Here is a 14581-nt window from a genome sequence, read left to right on the forward strand (position 1 = left end):
CATGCGTTCTAATGGTGTCCCACCAATTTGGCCTGCTGATTAAATGCTGGTGGATAAGGGCACATGTTTGAGAGAATGTCTGAGAATGTTTGAGAGAATGCAAGGATGAAGTAAGAAGTGTTTGCACATTTTTAGACTCCTATTTGTTTGACTTTTTATCATTGTTTTAGCCATTTTAATCTGCCTGTTTTATGTCCAAGTATCTATTCATATTTATTGACAAAAAACTCAAGATGTTGAGGAAATAATGTTCCAGTCATATTTTAAACCTTTTGAATATGACAAGCACAGGTGCCACTTTGGTTTTAGAATTGGGGGGAGGGACATAACCTGGCGGATCCTACCCCAGATTTTTTTGGGCCATCTAAAGCTAATTTCCTGAATTTTTACACAATTCAATATGCCATCTCTATTTAGAACAAAAAGTAAGCAAAAATGCCCACAGTCATCAAGCTAGGTAAGAGATCAAAAGCGCAAAATTGGTGGGACCATGCCTGGCAAGTGAGCTGCGTCACGTGCCAGTTCAGAGTTACCAGCCTCAGAAATGGCAGCCCAAATAAATGCAGAATTCAAGACACATCTCAACATCAACTGTTCAGAGGAGACTGTGTGAATCAGGCCTTCATGGTCGAATTACTGCAAAGAAACCACTATTAAAGGACACCAATAATAAGAAGAGACGTGCTTGGGCCAAGAAACACGAGCAATGGACATTAGACCAGTGGAAATCCGTCCTTTGGTCTGATGAGTCCAAATTTGAACCAAACATTTGAGATTTTTTTGTGAGATGCAGAGTAGGTGAACAGATGTGTGGTTCCCAGCATGAAGCATGGAGGAGGTGTGAAGTGTGGGGGTGCTTTGATGGTGACACTGTCTGATATATTTAGAATTCAAGGCACACTCAACCAGCATGGCTACCACAGCATTCTGCAGCGATACGCCATCCCATCTGCTTTAAGCTTAGTGGGACTATCATTTGTTTTTCAACAGGACAATGACCCAACACACCTACAGGCTGTGTAAGGGCTATTTGACCAAGAAGGAGAGTGATGGAGTGCTGCATCAGATGATCTGGCCTCCCCAATCACCCAAACTCAACCCAATTGAGATGGTTTGAGATGAGTTGGAGCGCAGAGTGAAGGAAAAGCAGCCCACAAGTGCTCAGCATATGTGGGAACTCCTTAAAGACTGTTGGAAAAGGATTCTAGGTGAAGCTGGTTGAGAGAATGCCAAGAGTGTGCAAAGCTGTCATCAAGGCAAAGGGTGGCTACTTTGAAGAATCTCAAATATAAAATACATTTTGATTTGTTTAACACTTTTTTGGTTACTAAATTATTCCGTATGTGTTACTTCATAGTTTGATATCTTCACTATTATTTTACAATTTTACAATTATTTTGGGTTTGGGACCAGTTCTTGCGGTAGAAGGTGGGAGTCAGACAGAAAGACAGAAAGCCAGCGGGTGCAGACAGGAGCGGATGAAGAAATCGGTCCTGTGCAGACTTCTGCTGTGACACCAAGCCGTGTCACCATGAAAAGCAGGGAATAAACTAGGAGAACTGACAGATCAATAACATTACATTGCCATACTGACTAATAAAAATTCACATTGCACTGCATAAACATCAGAATATCAATATTCAAATAATTTGGCTGATGGTTTCATCGTTTGATTCAGGTCCAGTGTGATCGAGGCAAAAATAATAGCCAACGTTTGGCCAGCTCTCTCTCTCTCTCGCTCTCTGCTATAATGGCACATCAACTGGGGAAAGCTAGCCAAGTTCATTTACTTTTGTTGAAATGGGACAAAACAAAGGCTACAAAACATTTCCATACAAACAGCTGCTGGTAGATAGTAATAATAGCCACGTCATATTGCTATCTGACAGATACAGTGCCTTGCAAAAGTATTCATCCCCCTTGGCGTTTTTTATTTGGATTTCATGTAATGAACATATACAAAATAGTCCAAATTGGTGAGGTGAAATAAAAAATACTTGTTTCAAAAAATTATAAAAAAAAAATCAAATGGAATAATGGTGCATGCATATGTAATCACTCCCTTTACTATGAAGCCCCTAAACAATATCTGGTGCAACCAATTACCTTCAGAAGTCACATAATTAGTTAAATTCCAAATGTGTGCAATTTACTGTAAGTGTCACATGATCTGTCACATGATCTCAGCATATATACATACACCTGTCTAAAAGACCCCAGAGTCTGCAACACCACCAAGCAAGGGGCACCACCAAGCAAGCGGTCCATGAAGACCAAGGAGTTCTCCAAACAGGTTAGGGACGAGGTTATGGAGAAGTACAGGTCTGGCTTGGGATAAAAAATATTATATCAGAAACTTTGAACATCCCACAGAGCACCATTAAATCCATTATTAAAAATGGAAAAAATAAGGCACCACAACAAACCAGCCAAGAGAGGGCTGCCCACCAAATCTCAAGGACCAGGCAAGGAAGGCATTAATCAGAGAGGCAACAAAGAGACCAAAGATAACCCTGAAGGAGCTGCAATGTTCCACAGCGGAGATGGGAGTATCTGTCCACAGGACCACTTTAAACTGTACACTCCATAGAGCTGGGCTTTACGGAAGAGTGGCCAGAAAAAAGCCACACGTTTAGTGTTCGCCAAAAGGCATGTGGGACTCCCCAAACATATGGAAGAAGGTACTCTGGTCAGATGAGACTAAAATGTAGCTTTTTGGCCATCAAGGAAAACGCTATGTATGGTGCAAACCCAACACCTCTCATCACCTCGAGAACACCACCACCATGGCGGTGGCAGCATCATGCTGTGGGGATGTTTTTCATCCGCAGGGACTGGGAAACTGGTCAGAATTGAAGGAATGATGGATGGCGCTAAATACAGGGAAATTCTTGAGGGAAACCTGTTTCAGTCTTGAAGAGATTTAAGAATGGGACGGAGGTTCACCTTCCAGCAGGACAATGACCCTAAGCATACTGCTAAAGCAACACTCAAGTGGTTTAAGGGGAAACATTTACATTTTTTGGAATGACCTAGTCAAAGCCTAGACCTCAATCCAATTGAGAATCTGTAGTATGACTTTTAAAGATGGATGGGTTCCGCTGGTGTACAGCAAACTTGAAGGAGCTAGAGCAGTTTTGCCTTGAAGAATGGGCAAAATCCCAGTGGCTAGATGTGCCAAGCTTATAGAGACATACCCCAAGAGACTTGCAGTTGTAATTGCTGCAAAAGGTGTCTCTACAGCTCTGCCTTGGGGCGGCGATATTCCCCAGCCTGTGCCCAGGGTCCTTTGCCGTCCAGAATCTCCCCCCATGTCCAGGAGTCTGGAGATCGCTGCTGCTGCCCTTTACCACGCTGTTTGGTCCTTTGGTGGTGGGTGATTCTGTAACGGGTTTCTTCTTCCTCTGAGGAGGAGGACTAGTAGGAAGGATCAGAGGACCAAAATGCAGTGTGGTATGTATCCATAATGTGATTTAATGGAAAATGAATACAAGATAACAAGAGAATCAAAATGAAAACCGAAACAGTCCCGAATGGTGCAAACACTGAAACGGAAAAATAATCACCCACAACTCAAGGGTGAAAACAGGCTACCTAAGCATGGTTCTCAATCAGGCACAACGATTGACAGCTGCCTCTGATTAAGAACCATACCATGCCAAACACTGAAATCCCAAATCATAGAAAAAAGAACATAGACAACCCACCCAACTCATGCCCTGACCGTGCTAAAACAAAGACATAACAAAAGAACTAAGGTCAGAACGTGACAGGATGCAGGGGCATGTTCATTATGCCGATTCTGTTGCGAAACATTTCTTAAACGGAAGCAAATGGAACATAAAAGGGAGGGACCTACATTAATTTGTCCAATAGAAACTCTTGTTTTTGTTGCAAAACAAAACTGTTTGGACTAATGATTATACTACAGGTCACAGGTGGAGCAGGACCAGGTGGGTTCAAGCCAGGCACATCAGGGAGTCATCAGGCCGGGTTGCCTAATAAATGAGACTGTGATACCAGTTTTCTGGTACATTCTAAAATAAAGCAATGCTAAAACTTTGACGTTTCCTTACAAGCCAGAATGTTAAATATTAAATAAAATTACACATCTGAACTTACTCAACTGGTTGTCTGTGCGGATGGTCTTTCTGTTGGTGGAAATGTGAGACAAAATATCCACAGGAAATTATTATTTACCCAACTTTTTAGAGTGTCGGTACTGCTGTTGATTTCTATCATCTGGCACATGCACGAAACCATGTAAACACATGCAAGACTTCGGTTAGTATGCATGCATCATGTGTATATATTCGGTCTTGTGCATGTACCTTAGGTGATGAGAAAACTAATTGTGATAGCCACACACAGATACCCACTTTTTGAAGTTGGTTTAATAATACTTTCCTGTGGATATTTTGTCAAATTTCCCTCAGAATAAGACCAACCGTCTAGACCACCAGCAGAGTCATTTTATTTAACTTCCTGCAGACTCTTCCGTTTTTTTGCGACACAATTCCCAGCAACACTAATGTGTCAATAGATCAAGACAACTGGGAAGTCGGAAATCTCGGGCTCCCGACTTCGGTGCATTCAAAGCAACTGGGAACTCCGACTGAGGAAAATCGATTTGAACGGTCATCCAACTGGGAACTCCGACTGGGGAAAATCGTTTTGAACGGTCATCCAACTGGGAACTCCGACTGGGGAAAATCGATTTGAACGGTCATCCAACTGGGAACTCCGACTGGGGAAAATCGATTTGAACGGTCATCCAACTGGGAAATCCGACTGGGGAAAATCGATTTGAACGGTCATCCAACTGGGAACTCCGACTGGGGAAAATCGATTTGAACGGTCATCCAACTGGGAACTCCGACTGGGGAAAATCGATTTGAACGGTCATCCAACTGGGAACTCCGACTGGGGAAAATCGATTTGAACGGTCATCCAACTGGGAATTCCAACTCGGGAACTCTGGCCTCTTTCTAGAGTTCCGACTTGCCAACCTGGAGATCACTGACGTCATGATTTGACCATGTATTTTTCAGAGTTCCCAGTTGATTTAAATGCGGCAAGACCCCACAGGGAAATGGTTCCAATGTTTTTTTACACCCTTCATGTTTCCCATAGGGAATTTTAGAAACACTAAAAATAAGGGGTGTGTTTCATGTAGGCTTACCCTGGCATGACGTTTTGATAGCTGTGAAAATCTCTCTAGGACAATGTGAGTTTTTACAAAATATTTTGTATTTACCTGCATTTTTTAAAATGCCAATTAGCTGCTAATGTAGCTATCATAAAGAACTACAAATACCATGGTGATCAGGACGAGCCTGTCAAATAGAGGCAAAGGTAAGAATCTCAGAATGAACTATCTAATGTTAGCTAAATATAGTAATGAATAAATTGGATCATACGTTTCCTGTAGTTCAATAAAATGCAAATGAATTACTTAAAAATCATACAATGTGATTTTCTGGATTTTTGTTTTAGATTCCGTCTCTCACAGTTGAAGTGTACCTATGATAAAAATTACAGACCTCTACATGCTTTGTCAGTAGGAAAACCTGCAAAATCGGCAGTGTATCAAATACTTGTTCTCCCCACTGTATACCCATTGATTCTTGAAGAATATAACTTAGAAATGCCTCCTGAGCTTAGGTCATCTGTTGTACCCCATCAGAACCCAAAATATAAGCTTATTTTACTCAATTTTTTGTGAAAAAATCTAAATGTGAACAAACACTGTATAGCCTCAACATGGTTCAGACTAATTTTGATGTCTATAAATTTAAGTGGTTACATTTCTCCAGCGTCATCCCTCAGCTTTTTACCAAAACAGTGGCGGGGTGGGGCTTTGTTACTGTTTGAACTTCTGCAACCCAGTCATACATGGCACATTTATCATTTATACTGTATATCATATTGTGTACATATCAGATGTATTACTTATACATTACCTCCCCTAATTATTTGTTATTTTTGATAGATTTTTTATTATTATTGATATTGTTCTGCAATGTTGAGGGAGCTAACACGCAAGCATTTCACTGCACCTTTTATACCTGCTGTAAACTGTGTACATTACATTTTTTTGTGTTTTATTTGAACTGCAGATTGACGCTTTAACGACTCGGCCACTAACCTCCACCGTTACTCTGGTCTTTTTACTCTGACAGTATGAATGCTGCCAATACTAGGTCAATCCCAGAGGGGGAAATCAATAGTCTCCTGGACGACAAGGGGGACCTGGTGGTCAGCGACAAGACACACTTCGGGACACTGCTGCTAGTAGAGAGCCGGGAGCTAGTGGTCTTGATACAGTGGGGTCAGTAACTGAGTTTCTACCTGTATTAAATGACATAAAACCACCCTGTCAATCGGTAAATACTCTGATGTGTTGATTTTAATAACATGTATGCACTATTTGTAGCATCATTGTCCTACCAAGACTTGCTGAATGTCATTTCATTATGAGTTGTATCATTATTTTTCTCTTGACAGTAACCAAGGCTTAGAGACCCATAGACTGAAGTGCTGTGAGTTTGCTGGCTGAGACTCAGAGGAGCAGTTCACCCTAGGTACTGTGACAGACCCACCGGTACAAAGAAATGGAGTCCTACAGCACCATGCTCTAACACAGATCCAATATGGAGGTATTCAGGGCCTATCCGGAAAGCGCTCCCCCATAGTGGGCCCTGTTCTCTACCCGCGGTCCAGGCTTCCTGGTCATGGTCGTCAATTCATGGTCATCAATTTCTGGTAGCATCACATGTAAATGCTGTCTTTTATCTATTATCTGACTGAATCCATTGCATATGGAGATTCCGTTTTTTGAATAATGATTCGTGTCCCTCCATCCTCCTGAGTAGCGCAGCGGTCTAAGGCACTACATCTCAGTGCAAGAGGCATCACTACAGTCCCTTGTTCAATTCCAGGCTGTATCACATCCGGCCGTGATTGGGAGTCCCATAGGGCGGTGCACAATTGGTCCAGCGTTGTCCGCGTTTAGTCATCATTGTAAATAAGAATTTGTTCTTAAACTGACTTGCCTAGTTAAATAAAGGTAACAAAAAAAGTCCTATTCTAGGAACTTGGGGTGTTGTGCAGAGCTGCTGCTGCACTTCCCTCTTTCACCATTGGGAGGTGCCTTTAGGTCACAGTTGGCAGTAAAGAGGAGAGTCTTCTCCAGCACTTCGCTTCCCTACTGCTCGGCAGCCCCACTACCCCCTCCTCAAGCTGCCCAGATGGTCACTGTGATGGCTTCACATCCACCTCACTGTCTCTGTTCTGTATTATGTAATGAAGTACAGTATGTTCAGCCTACAATCCACATTTCTCTATGGAATAATACAGATAACCTTGATTAAGCTGTCCACTAACATTCTGTATAATCAGAAATGCTTTTTTTCCTAACCTAGTTACTGTACCCGTGACGGACATGTTGAATTATTGACAGTTTGGTCCACATTGTTGAATTACACCTCTCTCCTGTGTAGCTAGATGAAGTCCCTAGCCTATGACTTCTTGTGTTGTATTTCACAGATCAAAAATGAGGAAGTGAGTCTGAGGGTGAACATGAGTTTCAGCATGGCTACATGGGAAAGCCTCTAGACGTTCACCTTCAACAGGTTCTGGGTAGGGGTGTGATTGTTTAAACGACATTGGGATTGTTAACGTTTAGAAAAAATCCCTAACCAAAAAACGTAGGATTTATTTTTCTCCAAATTTCAGTTATCACAATATGACCCCTAACAGATCCCGATCATCATCATAAAGGTAAAATAAAAATTCAACAAATACCTCATGCAAAAATGCTGTAACGTTAGTAGGATAAGATATGCATCTTTTAAATTATTTGCCACGTACAGTGGGGCAAAAAAGTATTTAGTCAGCCACCAATTGTGCAAGTTATCCCACTAAAAAGATGAGAGAGGCCTGTAATTTTCATCATAGGTACACTTCAACTATGACAGACAAAATGAGAAAAAAAATCCAGAAAATCACATTGTAGGATTTTTTATGAATTTATTTGCAAATTATGGTGATGAAATGCAAACTTTGTGAAGTTGAATTGAGCTATAGTGACAGTACAGGTGCAATGCTGTTAGGGAGACACTGTGAGACCCAACCCGTTGTTGGCAGCAGTGCGATAAGGGAGAAAATCATTGCTGATTACAGAAGTGATTGCAGTTGATATTAAGCTTTTGTCAATGGTAGACGATGTCAGCTTCAATACCCTAATGGCATATCTAGAACCAGACTACAAGATGCCATGTCGAAAAACTGTGACGACCCTGATGGAAAAATTGTACAATGGTTGCTCAGCAAGCACAAAGCACAAGCTCTCAAACACCATATGTGGCATTAACAACAGATTGTTGGATGTCTATGAACATGCTATCATACATCACTGCAACGAGCCATAATATTGATGAGAAGTGGGACTTCAACTGAGATCATGGAGGAGAGGCACACAACAGAGAACCTAAAACTGCATTAATAACATTGCTGCTGAGTGGGTGGGGGAACAGGAGTAAGGGGAGAGCCGTCTGGTATAGTTTCCCTTAGTTGCCACAAAGTCAAATAGACTATATTGTAAAAAGTCATGAAATGTTTTATTTTATTTTTGGTCGTAATTTAAGGTTAGGCATAAGGAGGTCAGTAGTGTGGTTAAGTTTAGGAATAGGTTTAAAATCAGATTTTAAGAAGCGAAATCGTAGAAATAGGCGTCTTCTATAAATTTGTGACTGTGGGAACTAGTGACAACCGGTAGGTAGTTAACCAGGACGGAGGTAGATTGAACTGTATTGCCCCCTGGCAGAACCATATCTGAATTGTGAATTCATGTCATTTTATGATTTTGTTTAAACAATAAAAAAGTGCAGTTTAAACGTTAAGAAAAAAGGTTGTTCCTGGAAGTGTTGAGCTCTGTTCCTCTAGCATAGAGAAAGTGAAGTTTTGACAGTATATGGATTATCTATGATAATATTTGTGTTGACAGGTTGACCCATACCAAGCATACTAAGGGGGGAGTGGTACCTTTGAGTTGCATTTTCTTCCCAATCCCCATTTCCAGTATATTTAGTATTTTGTCTCACTATTTCTTCTTCTCATCCCAGATAACTTTATTCCCTGTCTGGCATAGGAGGCTGTCGGGAGGAGCTATAGGAGGAACATAATCATTGTAATGGCTGGAATGGAATATACGGAATGGAGTCAAACATGTGGTTTCCCTATGATTGATGTGTTTGATACTGTTCTATTGATTCCATTCCAGCCATTACAATGAGCCTGTCCTCCTATGGCTCCTCCCACCAGCCTCCTCTGCTGTCTGATCTGGTCCATGCCTTATGGTGCATTCTCTCCTCTTCCCAGTGTTCTTCTCCACAGCCGTGATGCTCCAGGCCCCTTTATGGACGTGTGAGTGGTGGCCAGAGGAGTCAGACAAGGAGATAAAAGAGATGACCCTATCAAGCATCCCTGTTGACATGGTCTCAAAGGCCACACAAACCAAAACAGGAGATCGAAGCATTTGGGCTCCTTCATTCTGACAGCACAGATTCTCTGTACACTACAGCTACTGAAGTGTCATAAACACAAATAGCATCAAAACTTGTCCCAACTAGGACAGTTTAGTACCTTTGAGACTGATCAATGAAGGGAATGAGAATTGAGCCTATTTTATCTTCTCAGATTCCAGGATGCCATCTAAGCCCATCCCAATTTCAGGGCAGCTCTTCAACCAGCAGCTGAACCTGTCTCAGAGGAAGGCAGTGAAGCATATCCTGGCAGGGGAGTGCCGGCCCACCCAGTACATCCTTTTTGGATCCCCAGGGACAGAAAAGATGATCACCCTCATGGAGGCCATGCTGCAGGTTCTGTACTGTACACTTCTCAACCCAATGGATATCACAACCTTTTACATTTACATTTGAGCAGACACTCTTATCCAGAGCGACTTTGTGTGTTCATTTTAAGATAGCTAGGTGTGACAACCACAAATCAAAGTCGTAGTCAGTACAATTTTCAGTTATAAGCCAAATCAGTGCCAGTAGGAAAAGACACATGCAAGGTTTTGATATTTTATAGTGTGTGTGGGGGGGTGGAGTGATAAGACTGTAATGTCTTATTTAAGATCTTCTTTGAAGAGGTAGGGTTTCAGAGGTTTTTGGAAGATGGGCAGGGACTCTGCTGTCCTAGCATCGGGGGAAGCTCGTTCCACCAATGGGGTGCAAGGACAGAGAAGAGGTTTGACAACCAGACCCGCGTTCAAATAGTATTTGTTTTCATTGAAATACTGGACTGTTTGGTTCAGCCTGCCCTGCCTGGAGTGCCAGATGTGCAGGAGTTGCACGGTAACCATGTTCCATTGATTCCATTGCACCTGGCAAGCTCAGTCAAGTTTCTTGTAATTGGTTGTATTTGGTTATTTACAAAAGTTGCCCTCATTCTAGTTCTCTGGATAAACAGTGAAATGTCTCCTCTTGTTTCCATTCTGTAGGTGTGTTACCACCTGCCCAGTAATTATGTTCTGGTGTGCACTCTCTTCAACAGTGCTGCTGACCTCATCTGTATCCAGCTCCATGTTAGTGGGTTCCTGCACGCTACGAGCCTGGCCCGCGTCAACACCTCCTGTCGATAGGAAGAGGTACTGCACCCACCGCCTCGATCCCATTTTCTCTACCAGTTTATGCCTCTGTCTGTATCTCCTGTAGGCAATCCCTGAGGTTATAAGGCAGTACTCTCGGGCTGGGAAGGACATCCGACATGCTTCCTTGGACAGGTTCGTGGTCAGTACCTGTACCACCGCTGGCCTTCTCTACCAGATTGGGCTGCGGTAAGGGACAAGAAGATAACAAGGCTCCCTTATGTTAAAGGTCCAATGCAGCCATTTCTATCGCAATATCAAATCATTTCTGGGTAAAAAATGAAAGTACCTTACTGTGATTGTTATTTTTTGTTGCTAGGACTGTCGGGGAGGAGTCTGAGTGTGGAGGAAATGGAAAACTAGCTGTTATTGGAAAAGGTTTGATCTATTGGTCTATTAACAAAACTCCTTCCCATCAAAACAGGCTGGATTTTCAGGCCGTCTTTTCAAACAGTTCTTACAGTAGAAGTGCAGTATCATAATTTTCACAATTTCACAGTATTATTCCAACCTCATAGTGTGGAAATATATAACACAGGAAAATCACATTTCGGATTGCACTGGGCCTTTAAGGTCCATTGTTAACCTCCTTCATCAACAGAAGTACTACTCTAGAGAGGATCACAATACTACATGTATTAAAATAATGAAAGTTGTTGTTTATTCCTCAGTGTGGCATTGATCCCCCTAGGGCTTCTGTCAGAGAGAGACAGACAGGTTAGACTAAACAGAGTACACTACAACCACAAAAAAACTGGAACACCCTTACTAAAGTGGTGCAACCGTTGAAAAACATTGCACAACTGACAGAAGTCATAACTGTATTTTGTGGCCTCTTGATCAAAAAGTGAATCATATGTTCTGTTGCTACCCCCACCTTTCACATAGTTCTGTCTGGAGACCCCAGGCAGGTGGGTCCAATTGTGAAGACCAAGCTGGCGCAGGCATTGGGCCATGGGGTGTCCATGCTGGAGAGACTGATGACCAAGCCCCTGTACATAAGAGAGAGTGGGGGATACAACCCAAAGCTGGTGAATACAGACACACACACACACACACACACACACACACACACACACACACACACATACACACACACACACACACACACACACACACACACACACACACACACACACACACACACACACACACATTCCCTGTCAGTGCCATTGTCATCTAAATCATGCATAGTGAGTCACCAACTGAATCCAGATGATACATCTTCTTATACATAATGTTTTGTCTTGCATTGTAATATAATGTTTAACAGACACTTTTATTCAAAACAACTTATGGGTGGCCCCAGCGGATATCGAGCCCTCAACCCTAGGCGTTGCAAGCACCATGTTCTACCGACTAAGCCACACAGGATCACATTGTAAATAGGTGGCTCCAAAGTTTATTGCATTCTCATTGTGTCCTCTCTTCTCCCTCCAGGTGACAAAGCTGGTGTATAACTACCGTTCCCAGGAGGCCTTCCTGACCCTGCCCTTTAGACTGTTTTACAGTGGGAAGCTGTGTGTCAGGGCCCAGGGGTCCATCTGCCCATCAAGGGATTCCATGGAGTCAGGATGAGGCCTCTATCTGTTTCTCTCGCTCTCTCGTTATGTTTCTTTCTGTCTTTTCTGTCCAAAATAGACTCAAGACAATGGGATCTTTCTCAATAGTCTTTCCTTGAATCCTTGTGGGATTCCACTGGGATTCTCTGCCTCTAACACTATTACGGGGGCTGACTCACTGGTTTACTGGTGCTCTTCCATGCTGTCCCTAGGAGGGGTGCGTCACTTGAGTGGGTTGAGTCTCTGACGTGATCTCCCTGTCCGGGTTGGCGCCCCCCTCGGGTTCGTGCCATGTGGGAGATTTCCGTGGGCTATACTCGGCCTTGTCCCAGGTTAGAAGTTGGTGGTTGAAGATATCCCTCTAGTAGTGTGGGGACTGTGCTTTGGCAAAGTGGGTGGGCTTATATCCTGCCTGGTTGGCCCTGTCCGGGGGTATCGTTGGACAGGGCCACAGTGTCTCCCGACCCCTCCTGTCTCAGCCTCCAGTAATAATGCTGCAATAGTTTATGTGTCGGAGGGCTAGGGTCAGTCTGTTATATCTGGAGTATTTATCCTGTCTTATCCAGTGTCCTGTGTGAATTTAAGTATGCTCCCTCTAATTCTCTCTCTCTCTTTCTCTCTCTTTCTCTTTCTTTCTCTTTCTCTTCTCTCGCGGGACCTGAGCCCTAGGACCATGCCTCAGGACTACCTGGCCTGTTGACTCCTTGCTGTCCCCAGTCCACCTGGTTGTGCTGCTGCTCCAGTTTCAACTGTTTTGCCTGCGGCTATGGAACCCTGACCTGTTCACCGGACGTTCTACCTTGTCCCGGACCTGCTGTTTTCAACTCACTCTCTCAACCGCACCTACTGTCTCTAACTCTGAATGATCGGCAACGAAAAGCCAACTGACATTTACTCCTGAGGTGCTGACCTCTTGCACCCTCTACAACCACTGTGATTATTATTATTTGACCCTGCTGGTTATCTATGAACTTTTGAACATCTTGGCCATGAACTGTTATAATCTCCACCCAGCACAGCCAGAAGAGGACTGGCCACCCCTCAGAGCCTGGTTCCTCTCTGGGTTTCTTCCTAGGTTCCCGCCTCTCTAGGGAGTTTTTCCTAGCCACCGTGCTTCTACATCTGCATTGCTTGCTTTGTAAAAAGGGCTTTATAAATACATTTGATTGATTGATTGATTGTGTCTTCGTCATGTCCTCTGTCCTCCCATTTCTCAATGTCTGCGTTTCCTCTCCTCGTCTCCCACTGACATGTTGAGAACATTTTGACAAATACAGGTTTTCCTATCTTGTCGGCATCGAGCCTAGACGTTGAACACCAATAATGCCAGTCAGCTTTCCTTCTCTCATGGCACAGAGATGAGGGAGGGCAACAACCCTTTGTGGTTCAACCCTGGAGAGGCGGTACAGATGATGCTGTACTGCTGCCAGCTGGCCAAGAAGCTCTACAATCCTGTAGCTGCCACTGACATTGGCATTATTGCTCCCTACAGGAAACAGGTCAGTATGGCATGACCATTTAGACTGTCAACAGTGGGTACCATTCTGTTACAGTTTACTTGTTACTCGCCTAGTATTGCTGTAAAAATCCTAAAAAAACCATAACAAGTTCATTATTCTGTCACAACTAGTACAGTGGTCCATCTCCCTTAACCCTGAACACCGGACTGACCGGTCTGACCACCTGAACCTCTGCTCCTCAGCCAGAGAAGATCCGTGTGCTGCTCCACAGGGTGGGCCTGTCTGACATCAAGCTGGGCTCTGTGTAGGAGTTCCTGGTCATCATCTTGTCCACGGTAACATTCCCCTCCTTCATTATTGAACTTGACTAATTTCTCCCTTTACAGGGTCTCAGGTCCATTCGTTTTCAATTCAGGGAATACATTCTGAAATATAAAAAAACAATGTGTCACTTTTGTGTCACGGGATACTAGGAGTGGTGGGTTGGAATCAGGCGCAGAGAGCAGGGTTCAGCATATCATGATTTATTCTCCGACGCTAACATACATTTGGCATAGAACAGACCAGCCCAAACACAGGACCAAACAGTCCGGAGAATACACACATGAAAACCACATCCAACAGAGTAACAAAAAACAATCCCGCACAAAACAAGGGCGGGACAAACTACTACATATAGAGAAGCTAATTAAACTAAAATATACACAGGTGAACCTAATAAGACAAAACCAACAGACAAACGAAAAAGGGATCGGTAGCGGCTATTAGGACGGTGACGACGACCGCCGAGCACCGCCCGAACAGGCAGGGGGGCCAACTTCGGCGGAAGTTGTGACATTTTGTACGAGTTGTATATCACTTCACTTGCTGAATTGACTGAATTGTAGATGCAATTGACACCTATC

The sequence above is a fragment of the Oncorhynchus mykiss genome, chromosome 4 (assembly GCF_057628025.1).
Source record: "Oncorhynchus mykiss isolate SJ-2025 chromosome 4, ASM5762802v1, whole genome shotgun sequence".
In the NCBI taxonomy this organism is placed as follows: Eukaryota; Metazoa; Chordata; class Actinopteri; order Salmoniformes; family Salmonidae; genus Oncorhynchus; species Oncorhynchus mykiss.